This window comes from Drosophila suzukii, chromosome Y (genome assembly GCF_043229965.1).
Source record: "Drosophila suzukii chromosome Y, CBGP_Dsuzu_IsoJpt1.0, whole genome shotgun sequence".
NCBI lineage: Eukaryota > Metazoa > Arthropoda > Insecta > Diptera > Drosophilidae > Drosophila > Drosophila suzukii.
The window spans coordinates 4,389,861-4,406,619 of record NC_092085.1 but is presented as its reverse complement, the minus strand read 5'-3'; positions in this window follow the sequence as shown (position 1 = coordinate 4,406,619).

Sequence of the window (16,759 nt, the reverse complement as noted above, 5' to 3'; positions counted from 1 at the left end):
GAACATTACATTTCAGTTAAAATTTTTTATCTAGCATAAAAATTGTGGTAGTTGTGTAGTGATCCTGATCAAGAATATATATACTTTATGGGGTCGGAAACGCTTCCTTCTGCCTGTTACATACTTTCCGACGAATCTAGTATACCCTTTTACTCTACGAGTAACGGGTATAATAACAAGGAAGAACGCTATAGTCGAGTATCTCGACTATCAGGTACCCGTTACTCAGCTAAATAGAGATATGCAAGTAGCAAAGCGAAATTAAAATGCGCCACCTACCGGCGGTATACAGATTTAATCGTTATGGGCGTTAGAGTGGGCGTTGCAAATTTTTTTTGGACCAATCGATAGGTATTGACGTGACCAATAAATTTAAGTTAAAAATTTTTATCTAGAATATAAATTGTGGTCGTCACTGGTTTTCGCGGTTTGTGGGCGTTAGAGTGGGCCTGGCATATTCGAGTAACAAACTTGCGCTGCGTATAAGGCTACGGAATCTAAATCTGAAATCCCAATTCTCTATCTTTGATAGTTTCCGAGATATCCACGTTCATATTTACGATTTTTTGAAGTTTGTGGTCGTCACAGGTTTTCGCGGTTTGTGGGCGTTAGAGTGGGCCTGGCAAATTCGCGTAACAAACATGCGCTGCGTGTAAGGCTACGGCTAGTGATCCTGATCAAGAATATATATACTTTATGGGGTCGGAAACGCTTCCTTTTGCCTGTTTCCGACGAAACTAGTATACCCTTTTACTCTACGAGTAACGGGTATAATACCAAGGAAGAACGCTATAGTCGAGTACCTCGACTATCAGATACCCGTTACTCAGCTAAATAGAGATATGCAAGTAGCAAAGCGAGATTAAAATGCGCCACCTACCGGCGGTATACAGATTTAAGCGTTATGGAAGTTGGAGTGGGCGTGGCAAAGTTTTTTTTGGACCAATCGATAGGTAATGACGAGACCAATACATTTCAGTTAAAATTTCTTATCTAGCATAAAAATTGTGGGCATCACAGGTTTCCGCGGTTTGTGGGCGTTAGAGTGGGCGTGGCATATTCTGAAATCCCAATTCTCTATCTTTGATAGTTTCCGAGATATCCACGTTCATATTTACGATTTTTTTAAGTTTGTGGGCGGTTTATGGGCGCTAGGGTGGGCGTGGCAAACTTTTTTTTGGGTCAATCGATAGGTATTGATGAGAACATTTCATTTCAGTTAAAATTTTTTATCTAGCATAAAAATTGTGGTAGTAGTGTAGTGATCCTGATCAAGAATATATATACTTTATGGGGTCGGAAACGCTTCCTTCTGCCTGTTACATACTTTCCGACGAATCTAGTATACCCTTTTACTCTACGAGTAACGGGTATAATAACAAGGAAGAACGCTATAGTCGAGTACCTCGACTATCAGATACCCGTTACGCAGCTAAATAGAGATATGCAAGTAGCAAAGCGAGATGAAAATGCGCCACCTACCGGCGGTATACAGATTTAAGCGTTATGGGAGTTAGATTGGGCGTGGCAAATTTTTCTATTCTCTATCTTTGATAGTTTCCGAGATATCCACGTTCATATTTACGATATTTTGAAGTTTGTGGGCGGTTTATGGGCGTTAGGGTGGGCGTGGCAAACATTTTGTGGGTCAATCGATAGGTATTGATGAGAACATTACATTTCAGTTAAAATTTTTTATCTAGCATAAAAATTGTGGTAGTAGTGTAGTGATCCTGATCAAGAATATATATACTTTATGGGGTCGGAAACGCTTCCTTCTGCCTGTTACATACTTTCCGACGAATCTAGTATACCCTTTTACTCTACGAGTAACGGGTATAATAACAAGGAAGAACGCTATAGTCGAGTACCTCGACTATCAGATACCCGTTACGCAGCTAAATAGAGATATGCAAGTAGCAAAGCGAGATGAAAATGCGCCACCTACCGGCGGTATACAGATTTAAGCGTTATGGGAGTTAGATTGGGCGTGGCAAATTTTTCTATTCTCTATCTTTGATAGTTTCCGAGATATCCACGTTCATATCTACGATTTTTTGAAGTTTGTGGGCGGTTTATGGGCGTTAGGGTGGGCGTGGCAAACTTTTTGTGGGTCAATCGATAGGTATTGATGAGAACATTACATTTCAGTTAAAATTTTTTATCTAGCATAAAAATTGTGGTAGTTGTGTAGTGATCCTGATCAAGAATATATATACTTTATGGGGTCGGAAACGCTTCCTTCTGCCTGTTACATACTTTCCGACGAATCTAGTATACCCTTTTACTCTACGAGTAACGGGTATAATAACAAGGAAGAACGCTATAGTCGAGTACCTCGACTATCAGATACCCGTTACGCAGCTAAATAGAGATATGCAAGTAGCAAAGCGAGATGAAAATGCGCCACCTACCGGCGGTATACAGATTTAAGCGTAATGGGAGTTAGATTGGGCGTGGCAAATTTTTTTTTGGACCAATCGATAGGTATTGACGAGGCCAATACATTTCAGTTAAAATTTCTTATCTAGCATAAAAATTGTGCGCGTCACAGGTTTTCGCGGTTTGTGGGCTTTAGAGTGGGCGTGGCATATTCGCGTAACAAACTTGCGCTGCGTATAAGGGTACGGAATCTAAATATCCCGAGATATCCACGTTCATATTTACGAATTTTTGAAGTTTGTGGGCGTTAGGGTGGGCGCGGCAAACTTTTTTTTGGGTCAATCGATAGGTATTGATGAGAACATTACATTTCAGTTAAAATTTTTTATCTAGCATAAAAATTGTGGTAGTAGTGTAGTGATCCTGATCAAGAATATATATACTTTATGGGGTCGGAAACGCATACATACTTTTCGACGAATCTAGTATACCCTTTTACTCTACGAGTAACGGGTATAATAACAAGGAAGAACGCTATAGTCGAGTACCTCGACTATCAGATACCCGTTACGCAGCTAAATAGAGATATGCAAGTAGCAAAGCGAGATGAAAATGCGCCACCTACCGGCGGTATACAGATTTAAGCGTTATGGGAGTTAGAGTGGGCGTGGAACATTTTTTTTTGGCCAATCGATAGGTATTGACGAGACCAACACATTTAAGTTAAAATTTTTTATCTAGAATAAAAATTGTGCGCGTCACAGGTTTTCGCGGTTTGTGGGCGTTAGAGTGGGCGTGGCATATTCGCGTAACAAACTTGCGCTGCGTATAAGGCTACGGAATCTAAATCTGAAATCCCAATTCTCTATCTTTGATAGTTTCCGAGATATCCACGTTCATATGTACGATTTTTTGAAGTTTGTGGGCGGTTTATGGGCGTTAGGGTGGGCGTGGCAAACTTTTTTTTGGGTCAATCGATAGGTATTGATGAGAACATTACATTTCAGTTAAAATTTTTTATCTAGCATAAAAATTGTGGTAGTCACAGGTTTTCCCGGTTTGTGGGCGTTAGAGTGGGCGTGGCATATTCGAGTAACAAACTTGCGCTGCGTATAAGGCTACGGAATCTAAATCTGAAATCCCAATTCTCTATCTTTGATAGTTTCCGAGATATCCACGTTCATACTTACGATTTTTTAAAGTTTGTGGGCGGTTTATGGGCGTTAGGGTGGGCGTGGCAAACTTTTTTTTGGGTCAATCGATAGGTATTGATGAGAACATTACATTTCAGTTAAAATTTTTTATCTAGCATAAAAATTGTGGTCGTCACAGGTTTTCCCGGTTTGTGGGCGTTAGAGTGGGCGTGGCATATTCGAGTAACAAACTTGCGCTGCGTATAAGGCTACGGAATCTAAATCTGAAATCCCAATTTTCTATCTTTGATAGTTTCCGAGATATCCACGTTCATACTTACGATTTTTTGAAGTTTGTGGTATTGACGAGACCAATACATTTTTTTTTATCTAGCATAAAAATTGTGGTCGTCACAGGTTTTCGCGGTTTGTGGGCGTTAGAGTGGGCCTGGCATATTCGCGTAACAAACATGCGCTGCGTATATGGCTTCGGCTAGTGATCCTGATCAAGAATATATATACTTTATGGGGTCGGAAACGCTTCCTTCTGCCTGTTACATACTTTCTGACGAATCTAGTATACCCTTTTAATGTACGAGTAACGGGTATAATAACAAGGAAGAACGCTATAGTCGAGTACCTCGACTATCAGATAACCGTTACTCAGCTAAATAGAGATATGCAAGTAGCAAAGCGAGATTAAAATGCGCCACCAACCGGCGGTATACAGATTTAATCGTTATGGGCGTTAGAGTGGGCGTGGCAAAGTTTTTTTTGGACCAATCGATAGGTAATGTCGAGACCAATACATTTCAGTTAAAATTTTTTATCTAGAATAAAAATTGTGCGCGTCACAGGTTTTCGCGGTTTGTGGGCGTTAGAGTGGGCGTGGCATATTCGCGTAACAAACTTGCGCTGCGTATAAGGCTACGGAATCTAAATCTGAAATCCAAATTCTCTATCCTTGATAGTTTCCGAGATATCCACGTTCATATTTACGATTTTTTGAAGTTTGTGGGAGGTTTATGGGCGTTAGGGTGGGCTCGGCTAGTGATCCTGATCAAGAAATTATATACTTTATGGGGTCGGAAACGCTTCCTTTTGCCTGTTTCCGACGAAACTAGTATACCCTTTTACTCTACGAGTAACGGGTATAATAACAAGGAAGAACGCTATAGTCGAGTACCTCGACTATCAGATACCCGTTACTCAGCTAAATAGAGATATGCAAGTAGCAAAGCGAGATTAAAATGCGCCACCTACCGGCGGTATACAGATTTAAGCGTTATGGAAGTTGGAGTGGGCGTGGCAAAGTTTTTTTTGGACCAATCGATAGGTAATGACGAGACCAATACATTTCAGTTAAAATTTCTTATCTAGCATAAAAATTGTGGGCATCACAGGTTTCCGCGGTTTGTGGGCGTTAGAGTGGGCGTGGCATATTCGCGTAACAAACTTGCGCTGCGTATAAGGCTACGGAATCTAAATCTGAAATCCCAATTCTCTATCTTTGATAGTTTCCGAGATATCCACGTTCATATTTACGATTTTTTTAAGTTTGTGGGCGGTTTATGGGCGCTAGGGTGGTATTGGCAAACTTTTTTTTGGGTCAATCGATAGGTATTGATGAGAACATTACATTTCAGTTAAAATTTTTTATCTAGCATAAAAATTATGTTAGTAGTGTAGTGATCCTGATCAAGAATATATATACTTTATGGGGTCGGAAACGCTTCCTTCTGCCTGTTACATACTTTCCGACGAATCTAGTATACCCTTTTACTCTACGAGTAACGGGTATAATACCAAGGAAGAACGCTATAGTCGAGTACCTCGACTATCAGATACCCGTTACTCAGCTAAATAGAGATATGCAAGTAGCAAAGCGAGATTAAAGTGCGCCACCTACCGGCGGTATACAGATTTAAGCGTTATGGGCGTTAGAGTGGGCGTGGCAAATTTTTTTTTGGACCAATCGATAGGTAATGACGAGACCAATACATTTCATTTACGATTTTTTGAAGTTTGTGGGCGGTTTATGGGCGTTAGGGTGGGCGTGGAAAACTTTTTTTTGGGTCCATCGATAGGTATTGATGAGAACATTACATTTCAGTTAAAATTTTTTATCTAGCATAAAAATTGTGGTAGTAGTGTAGTGATCCTGATCAAGAATATATATACTTTATGGGGTCGGAAACGCATACATACTTTCCGACGAATCTAGTATACCCTTTTACTCTACGAGTAACGGGTATAATAACAAGGAAGAACGCTATAGTCGAGTACCTCAACTATCAGATAGCCGTTACGCAGCTAAATAGAGATATGCAAGTAGCAAAGCGAGATGAAAATGCGCCACCTACCGGCGGTATACAGATTTAAGCGTTATGGGAGTTAGAGTGGGCGTGGAAAATTTTTTTTTTGGTCAATCGATAGGTATTGACGAGACCAACACATTTCAGTTAAAATTTCTTATCTAGCATAAAAATTGTGAGCATCACAGGTTTCCGCGGTTTGTGGGCGTTAGAGTGGGCGTGGCATATTCGCGTAACAAACTTGCGCTGCGTATAAGGCTACGGAATCTAAATCTGAAATCCCAATTCTCTATCTTTGATAGTTTCCGAGATATCCACGTTCATATTTACGATTTTTTGAAGTTTGTGGGCGGTTTATGGGCGCTAGGGTGGTATTGGCAAACTTTTTTTTGGGTCAATCGATAGGTATTGATGAGAACATTACATTTCAGTTAAAATTTTTTATCTAGCATAAAAATTATGTTAGTAGTGTAGTGATCCTGATCAAGAATATATATACTTTATGGGGTCGGAAACGCTTCCTTCTGCCTGTTACATACTTTCCGACGAATCTAGTATACCCTTTTACTCTACGAGTAACGGGTATAATACCAAGGAAGAACGCTATAGTCGAGTACCTCGACTATCAGATACCCGTTACTCAGCTAAATAGAGATATGCAAGTAGCAAAGCGAGATTAAAGTGCGCCACCTACCGGCGGTATACAGATTTAAGCGTTATGGGCGTTAGAGTGGGCGTGGCAAATTTTTTTTTGGACCAATCGATAGGTAATGACGAGACCAATACATTTCATTTACGATTTTTTGAAGTTTGTGGGCGGTTTATGGGCGTTAGGGTGGGCGTGGAAAACTTTTTTTTGGGTCCATCGATAGGTATTGATGAGAACATTACATTTCAGTTAAAATTTTTTATCTAGCATAAAAACTGTGGTAGTAGTGTAGTGATCCTGATCAAGAATATATATACTTTATGGGGTCGGAAACGCATACATACTTTCCGACGAATCTAGTATACCCTTTTACTCTACGAGTAACGGGTATAATAACAAGGAAGAACGCTATAGTCGAGTACCTCAACTATCAGATAGCCGTTACGCAGCTAAATAGAGATATGCAAGTAGCAAAGCGAGATGAAAATGCGCCACCTACCGGCGGTATACAGATTTAAGCGTTATGGGAGTTAGAGTGGGCGTGGAAAATTTTTTTTTTGGTCAATCGATAGGTATTGACGAGACCAACACATTTCAGTTAAAATTTCTGATCTAGCATAAAAATTGTGAGCATCACAGGTTTCCGCGGTTTGTGGGCGTTAGAGTGGGCGTGGCATATTCGCGTAACAAACTTGCGCTGCGTATAAGGCTACGGAATCTAAATCTGAAATCCCAATTCTCTATCTTTGATAGTTTCCGAGATATCCACGTTCATATTTACGATTTTTTGAAGTTTGTGGGCGGTTTATGGGCGTTAGGGTGGGCGTGGCAAATTTTTTTTGGGTCAATCGATAGGTATTGATGAGAACATTACATTTCAGTTAAAATTTTTTATCTAGCATAAAAATTGTGTTAGTAGTGTAGTGATCCTGATCAAGAATATATATACTTTATGGGGTCGGAAACGCTTCCTTCTGCCTGTTACATACTTTTCGACGAATCTAGTATACTCTTTTACTCTACGAGTAACGGGTATAATACCAAGGAAAAACGCTATAGTCGAGTACCTCGACTATGAGATACCCGTTACTCAGCTAAATAGAGATATGCAAGTAGCGAAGCGAGATTAAAATGCGCCACCTACCGGCGGTATACAGATTTAAGCGTTATGGGCGTTAGAGTGGGCGTGGCAAATTTTTTTTTGGACCAATCGATAGGTAATGACGAGACCAACATTTTTCAGTTAAAATTTTTTATCTAGCATAAAAATTGTGCGCGTCACAGGTTTTCGCGGTTTGTGGGCGTTAGAGTGGGCGTGGCATATTCGCGTAACAAACTTGCGCTGCGTATAAGGCTACGGAATCTAAATCTGAAATCCCAATTCTCTATCTTTGATAGTTAGAATAGATAGAAGAAATTATATACTTTATGGGGTCGGAAACGCTTCCTTTTGCCTGTTACATACTTTCCGACGAATCTAGTATACCCTTTTACTCTACGAGTAACGGGTATAATACCAAGGAAGAACGCTATAGTCGAGTACCTCGACTATCAGATACCCGTTACTCAGCTAAATAGAGATATGCAAGTAGCAAAGCGAGATTAAAGTGCGCCACCTACCGGCGGTATACAGATTTAAGCGTTATGGGCGTTAGAGTGGGCGTGGCAAATTTTTTTTTGGACCAATCGATAGGTAATGACGAGACCAATACATTTCATTTACGATTTTTTGAAGTTTGTGGGCGGTTTATGGGCGTTAGGGTGGGCGTGGAAAACTTTTTTTTGGGTCCATCGATAGGTATTGATGAGAACATTACATTTCAGTTAAAATTTTTTATCTAGCATAAAAATTGTGGTAGTAGTGTAGTGATCCTGATCAAGAATATATATACTTTATGGGGTCGGAAACGCATACATACTTTCCGACGAATCTAGTATACCCTTTTACTCTACGAGTAACGGGTATAATAACAAGGAAGAACGCTATAGTCGAGTACCTCAACTATCAGATAGCCGTTACGCAGCTAAATAGAGATATGCAAGTAGCAAAGCGAGATGAAAATGCGCCACCTACCGGCGGTATACAGATTTAAGCGTTATGGGAGTTAGAGTGGGCGTGGAAAATTTTTTTTTTGGTCAATCGATAGGTATTGACGAGACCAACACATTTCAGTTAAAATTTCTTATCTAGCATAAAAATTGTGAGCATCACAGGTTTCCGCGGTTTGTGGGCGTTAGAGTGGGCGTGGCATATTCGCGTAACAAACTTGCGCTGCGTATAAGGCTACGGAATCTAAATCTGAAATCCCAATTCTCTATCTTTGATAGTTTCCGAGATATCCACGTTCATATTTACGATTTTTTGAAGTTTGTGGGCGGTTTATGGGCGCTAGGGTGGTATTGGCAAACTTTTTTTTGGGTCAATCGATAGGTATTGATGAGAACATTACATTTCAGTTAAAATTTTTTATCTAGCATAAAAATTATGTTAGTAGTGTAGTGATCCTGATCAAGAATATATATACTTTATGGGGTCGGAAACGCTTCCTTCTGCCTGTTACATACTTTCCGACGAATCTAGTATACCCTTTTACTCTACTAGTAACGGGTATAATAACAAGGAAGAACGCTATAGTCGAGTACCTCGACTATCAGATACCCGTTACGCAGCTAAATAGAGATATGCAAGTAGCAAAGCGAGATGAAAATGCGCCACCTACCGGCGGTATACAGATTTAAGCGTTATGGGAGTTAGATTGGGCGTGGCAAATTTTTCTACTCTCTATCTTTGATAGTTTCCGAGATATCCACGTTCATATCTACGATTTTTTGAAGTTTGTGGGCGGTTTATGGGCGTTAGGGTGGGCGTGGCAAATTTTTTTTGGGTCAATCGATAGGTATTGATGAGAACATTACATTTCAGTTAAAATTTTTTATCTAGCATAAAAATTGTGGTCGTCACAGGTTTTCCCGGTTTGTGGGCGTTAGAGTGGGCGTGGCATATTCGAGTAACAAACTTGCGCTGCGTATAAGGCTACGGAATCTAAATCTGAAATCCCAATTCTCTATCTTTGATAGTTTCCGAGATATCCACGTTCATACTTACGATTTTTTGAAGTTTGTGGTATTGACGAGACCAATACATTTTTTTTTATCTAGCATAAAAATTGTGGTCGTCACAGGTTTTCGCGGTTTGTGGGCGTTAGAGTGGGCCTGGCATATTCGCGTAACAAACATGCGCTGCGTATAAGGCTTCGGCTAGTGATCCTGATCAAGAATATATATACTTTATGGGGTCGGAAACGCTTCATTCTGCCTGTTACATACTTTCCGACGAATCTAGTATACCCTTTTACTCTATGAGTAACGGGTATAATAACAAGGAAGAACGCTATAGTCGAGTACCTCGACTATCAGATACCCGTTACGCATATTCGCGTAACAAACTTGCGCTGCGTATAAGGCTACGGAATCTACATCTGAAATCCCAATTCTCTATCCTTGATAGTTTCCGAGATATCCACGTTCATATTTACGATTTTTTGAAGTTTGTGGGCGGTTTATGGGCGTAAGGGTGGGCTCGGCTAGTGATCCTGATCAAGAAATTATATACTTTATGGGGTCGGAAACGCTTCCTTTTGCCTGTTTCCGACGAAACTAGTATACCCTTTTACTCTACGAGTAACGGGTATAATAACAAGGAAGAACGCTATAGTCGAGTAACTCGACTATGAGATACCCGTTACTCAGCTAAATAGAGATATGCAAGTAGCAAAGCGAGATTAAAATGCGCCACCTACCGGCGGTATACAGATTTAAGCGCTTCCTTTTGCCTGTTACATACTTTCCGACGAATCTAGTATACCCTTTTACTCTACGAGTAACGGGTATAATAACAAGGAAGAACTCTATAGTCGAGTACCTCGACTATCAGATACCCGTTACGCAGCTAAATAGAGATTGCAAGTAGCAAAGCGTGATGAAAATGCGCCACCTACCGGCGGTATACAGATTTAAGCGTTATGGGAGTTAGATTGGGCGTGGCAAATTTTTCTATTCTCTATCTTTGATAGTTTCCGAGATATCCACGTTCATATTTACGATATTTTGAAGTTTGTGGGCGGTTTATGGGCGTTAGGGTGGGCGTGGCAAACTTTTTTTTGGGTCAATCGATAGGTATTGATGAGAACATTACATTTCAGTTAAAATTTTTTATCTAGCATAAAAATTGTGGTAGTAGTGTAGTGATCCTGATCAAGAATATATATACTTTATGGGGTCGGAAACGCTTCCTTCTGCCTGTTACATACTTTCCGACGAATCTAGTATACCCTTTTACTCTACTAGTAACGGGTATAATAACAAGGAAGAACGCTATAGTCGAGTACCTCGACTATCAGATACCCGTTACGCAGCTAAATAGAGATATGCAAGTAGCAAAGCGAGATGAAAATGCGCCACCTACCGGCGGTATACAGATTTAAGCGTTATGGGAGTTAGATTGGGCGTGGCAAATTTTTTTTTGGACCAATCGATAGGTATTGACGAGGCCAATACATTTCAGTTAAAATTTCTTATCTAGCATAAAAATTCTGCGCGTCACAGGTTTTCGCGGTTTGTGGGCTTTAGAGTGGGCGTGGCATATGCGCGTAACAAACTTGCGCTGCGTATAAGGGTACGGAATCTAAATATCCCGAGATATCCACGTTCATATTTACGAATTTTTGAAGTTTGTGGGCGTTAGGGTGGGCGCGGCAAACTTTTTTTTGGGTCAATCGACAGGTATTGATGAGAACATTACATTTCAGTTAAAATTTTTTATCTAGCATAAAAATTGTGGTAGTAGTGTAGTAATCCTGATCAAGAATATATATACCTTATGGGGTCGGAAACGCATACATAGTTTCCGACGAATCTAGTATACCCTTTTACTCTACGAGTAACGGGTATAATAACAAGGAAGAACGCTATAGTCGAGTACCTCGACTATCAGATACCCGTTACGCAGCTAAATAGAGATATGCAAGTAGCAAAGCGAGATGAAAATGCGCCACCTACCGGCGGTATACAGATTTAAGCGTTATGGGAGTTAGAGTGGGCGTGGAACATTTTTTTTTGGCCAATCGATAGGTATTGACGAGACCAACACATTTCAGTTAAAATTTCTTATCTAGCATACAAATTGTGAGCATCACAGGTTTCCGCGGTTTGTGGGCGTTAGAGTGGGCGTGGCATATTCGCGTAACAAACTTGCGCTGCGTATAAGGCTACGGAATCTAAATCTGAAATCCCAATTCTCTATCTTTGATAGTTTCCGAGATATCCACGTTCAGATCTACGATTTTTTGAAGTTTGTGGGCGGTTTATGGGCGTTAGGGTGGGCGTGGCAAACTTTTTTTTAGGTCAGTCGATAGGTATTGATGAGAACATTACATTTCAGTTAAAATTTTTTATCTAGCATAAAAATTGTGGTAGTAGTGTAGTGATCCTGATCAAGAATATATATACTTTATGGGGTCGGAAACGCTTCCTTCTGCCTGTTACATACTTTCCGACGAATCTAGTATACCCTTTTACTCTACGAGTAACGGGTATAATAACAAGGAAGAACGCTATAGTCGAGTACCTCGACTATCAGATACCCGTTACGCAGCTAAATAGAGATATGCAAGTAGCAAAGCGAGATGAAAATGCGCCACCTACCGGCGGTATACAGATTTAAGCGTTATGGGAGTTAGAGTGGGCGTGGCAAATTTTTTTTTGGACCAATCGATAGGTATTGACGAGGCCAATACATTTCAGTTAAAATTTCTTATCTAGCATAAAAATTGTGCGCGTCACAGGTTTTCGCGGTTTGTGGGCTTTAGAGTGGGCGTGGCATACTCGCGTAACAAACTTGCGCTGCGTATAAGGGTATGGAATCTAAATATCCCGAGATATCCACGTTCATATTTACGAATTTTTGAAGTTTGTGGGCGTTAGGGTGGGCGCGTTAAACTTTTTTTTGGGTCAATCGATAGGTATTGATGAGAACATTACATTTCAGTTAAAATTTTTTATCTAGCATAAAAATTGTGGTAGTAGTGTAGTGATCCTGATCAAGAATATATATACTTTATGGGGTCGGAAACGCATACATACTTTCCGACGAATCTAGTATACCCTTTTACTCTACGAGTGACGGGTATAATAACAAGGAAGAACGCTATAGTCGAGTACCTCGACTATCAGATACCCGTTACGCAGCTAAATAGAGATATGCAAGTAGCAAAGCGAGATTAAAATGCGCCACCTATCGGCGGTATACAGATTTAAGCGTTATGGGCGTTAGAGTGGGCGTGGCAAATTTTTTTTTTGACCAATCGATAGGTAATGTCGAGACCAATACATTTCAGTTAAAATTTTTTATCTAGCATAAAAATTGTGCGCGTCACAGGTTTTCGCGGTTTGTGGGCGTTAGAGTGGGCGTGGCATATTCGCGTAAAAAACTTGCGCTGCGTATAAGGCTACGGAATCTAAATCTGAAATCCCAATTCTCTATCTTTGATAGTTTCCGAGATATCCACGTTCATATTTACGATTTTTTGAAGTTTGTGGGCGGTTTATGGCCGTTAGGGTGGGCTCGGCTAGTGATCCTGATCAAGAAATTATATACTTTATGGGGTCGGAAACGCTTCCTTTTGCCTGTTTCCGACGAAACTAGTATACCCTTTTACTCTACGAGTAACGGGTATAATAACAAGGAAGAACGCTATAGTCGAGTACCTCGACTATCAGATACCCGTTACGCATATTCGCGTAACAAACTTGCGCTGCGTATAAGGCTACGGAATCTACATCTGAAGTCCCAATTCTCTATCCTTGATAGTTTCCGAGATATCCACGTTCATATTTACGATTTTTTGAAGTTTGTGGGCGGTTTATGGGCGTAAGGGTGGGCTCGGCTAGTGATCCTGATCAAGAAATTATATACTTTATGGGGTCGGAAACGCTTCCTTTTGCCTGTTTCCGACGAAACTAGTATACCCTTTTACTCTACGAGTAACGGGTATAATAACAAGGAAGAACGCTATAGTCGAGTAACTCGACTATGAGATACCCGTTACTCAGCTAAATAGAGATATGCAAGTAGCAAAGCGAGATTAAAATGCGCCACCTACCGGCGGTATACAGATTTAAGCGCTTCCTTTTGCCTGTTACATACTTTCCGACGAATCTAGTATACCCTTTTACTCTACGAGTAACGGGTATAATAACAAGGAAGAACTCTATAGTCGAGTACCTCGACTATCAGATACCCGTTACGCAGCTAAATAGAGATATGCAAGTAGCAAAGCGTGATGAAAATGCGCCACCTACCGGCGGTATACAGATTTAAGCGTTATGGGAGTTAGATTGGGCGTGGCAAATTTTTCTATTCTCTATCTTTGATAGTTTCCGAGATATCCACGTTCATATTTACGATATTTTGAAGTTTGTGGGCGGTTTATGGGCGTTAGGGTGGGCGTGGCAAACTTTTTTTTGGGTCAATCGATAGGTATTGATGAGAACATTACATTTCAGTTAAAATTTTTTATCTAGCATAAAAATTGTGGTAGTAGTGTAGTGATCCTGATCAAGAATATATATACTTTATGGGGTCGGAAACGCTTCCTTCTGCCTGTTACATACTTTCCGACGAATCTAGTATACCCTTTTACTCTACTAGTAACGGGTATAATAACAAGGAAGAACGCTATAGTCGAGTACCTCGACTATCAGATACCCGTTACGCAGCTAAATAGAGATATGCAAGTAGCAAAGCGAGATGAAAATGCGCCACCTACCGGCGGTATACAGATTTAAGCGTTATGGGAGTTAGATTGGGCGTGGCAAATTTTTTTTTGGACCAATCGATAGGTATTGACGAGGCCAATACATTTCAGTTAAAATTTCTTATCTAGCATAAAAATTCTGCGCGTCACAGGTTTTCGCGGTTTGTGGGCTTTAGAGTGGGCGTGGCATATGCGCGTAACAAACTTGCGCTGCGTATAAGGGTACGGAATCTAAATATCCCGAGATATCTACGTTCATATTTACGAATTTTTGAAGTTTGTGGGCGTTAGGGTGGGCGCGGCAAACTTTTTTTTGGGTCAATCGACAGGTATTGATGAGAACATTACATTTCAGTTAAAATTTTTTATCTAGCATAAAAATTGTGGTAGTAGTGTAGTAATCCTGATCAAGAATATATATACCTTATGGGGTCGGAAACGCATACATAGTTTCCGACGAATCTAGTATACCCTTTTACTCTACGAGTAACGGGTATAATAACAAGGAAGAACGCTATAGTCGAGTACCTCGACTATCAGATACCCGTTACGCAGCTAAATAGAGATATGCAAGTAGCAAAGCGAGATGAAAATGCGCCACCTACCGGCGGTATACAGATTTAAGCGTTATGGGAGTTAGAGTGGGCGTGGAACATTTTTTTTTGGCCAATCGATAGGTATTGACGAGACCAACACATTTCAGTTAAAATTTCTTATCTAGCATACAAATTGTGAGCATCACAGGTTTCCGCGGTTTGTGGGCGTTAGAGTGGGCGTGGCATATTCGCGTAACAAACTTGCGCTGCGTATAAGGCTACGGAATCTAAATCTGAAATCCCAATTCTCTATCTTTGATAGTTTCCGAGATATCCACGTTCAGATCTACGATTTTTTGAAGTTTGTGGGCGGTTTATGGGCGTTAGGGTGGGCGTGGCAAACTTTTTTTTAGGTCAGTCGATAGGTATTGATGAGAACATTACATTTCAGTTAAAATTTTTTATCTAGCATAAAAATTGTGGTAGTAGTGTAGTGATCCTGATCAAGAATATATATACTTTATGGGGTCGGAAACGCTTCCTTCTGCCTGTTACATACTTTCCGACGAATCTAGTATACCCTTTTACTCTACGAGTAACGGGTATAATAACAAGGAAGAACGCTATAGTCGAGTACCTCGACTATCAGATACCCGTTACGCAGCTAAATAGAGATATGCAAGTAGCAAAGCGAGATGAAAATGCGCCACCTACCGGCGGTATACAGATTTAAGCGTTATGGGAGTTAGAGTGGGCGTGGCAAATTTTTTTTTGGACCAATCGATAGGTATTGACGAGGCCAATACATTTCAGTTAAAATTTCTTATCTAGCATAAAAATTGTGCGCGTCACAGGTTTTCGCGGTTTGTGGGCTTTAGAGTGGGCGTGGCATACTCGCGTAACAAACTTGCGCTGCGTATAAGGGTATGGAATCTAAATATCCCGAGATATCCACGTTCATATTTACGAATTTTTGAAGTTTGTGGGCGTTAGGGTGGGCGCGTTAAACTTTTTTTTGGGTCAATCGATAGGTATTGATGAGAACATTACATTTCAGTTAAAATTTTTTATCTAGCATAAAAATTGTGGTAGTAGTGTAGTGATCCTGATCAAGAATATATATACTTTATGGGGTCGGAAACGCATACATACTTTCCGACGAATCTAGTATACCCTTTTACTCTACGAGTGACGGGTATAATAACAAGGAAGAACGCTATAGTCGAGTACCTCGACTATCAGATACCCGTTACGCAGCCAAATAGAGATATGCAAGTAGCAAAGCGAGATTAAAATGCGCCACCTATCGGCGGTATACAGATTTAAGCGTTATGGGCGTTAGAGTGGGCGTGGCAAATTTTTTTTTTGACCAATCGATAGGTAATGTCGAGACCAATACATTTCAGTTAAAATTTTTTATCTAGCATAAAAATTGTGCGCGTCACAGGTTTTCGCGGTTTGTGGGCGTTAGAGTGGGCGTGGCATATTCGCGTAAAAAACTTGCGCTGCGTATAAGGCTACGGAATCTAAATCTGAAATCCCAATTCTCTATCTTTGATAGTTTCCGAGATATCCACGTTCATATTTACGATTTTTTGAAGTTTGTGGGCGGTTTATGGGCGTTAGGGTGGGCTCGGCTAGTGATCCTGATCAAGAAATTATATACTTTATGGGGTCGGAAACGCTTCCTTTTGCCTGTTTCCGACGAAACTAGTATACCCTTTTACTCTACGAGTAACGGGTATAATACCAAGGAAGAACGCTATAGTCGAGTACCTCGACTATCAGATACCCGTTACGCAGCTAAATAGAGATATGCAAGTAGCAAAGCGAGATTAAAATGCGCGACCTATCGGCGGTATACAGATTTAAGCGTTATGGGCGTTAGAGTGGGCGTGGCAAATTTTTTGTTGGACCAATCGATAGGTAA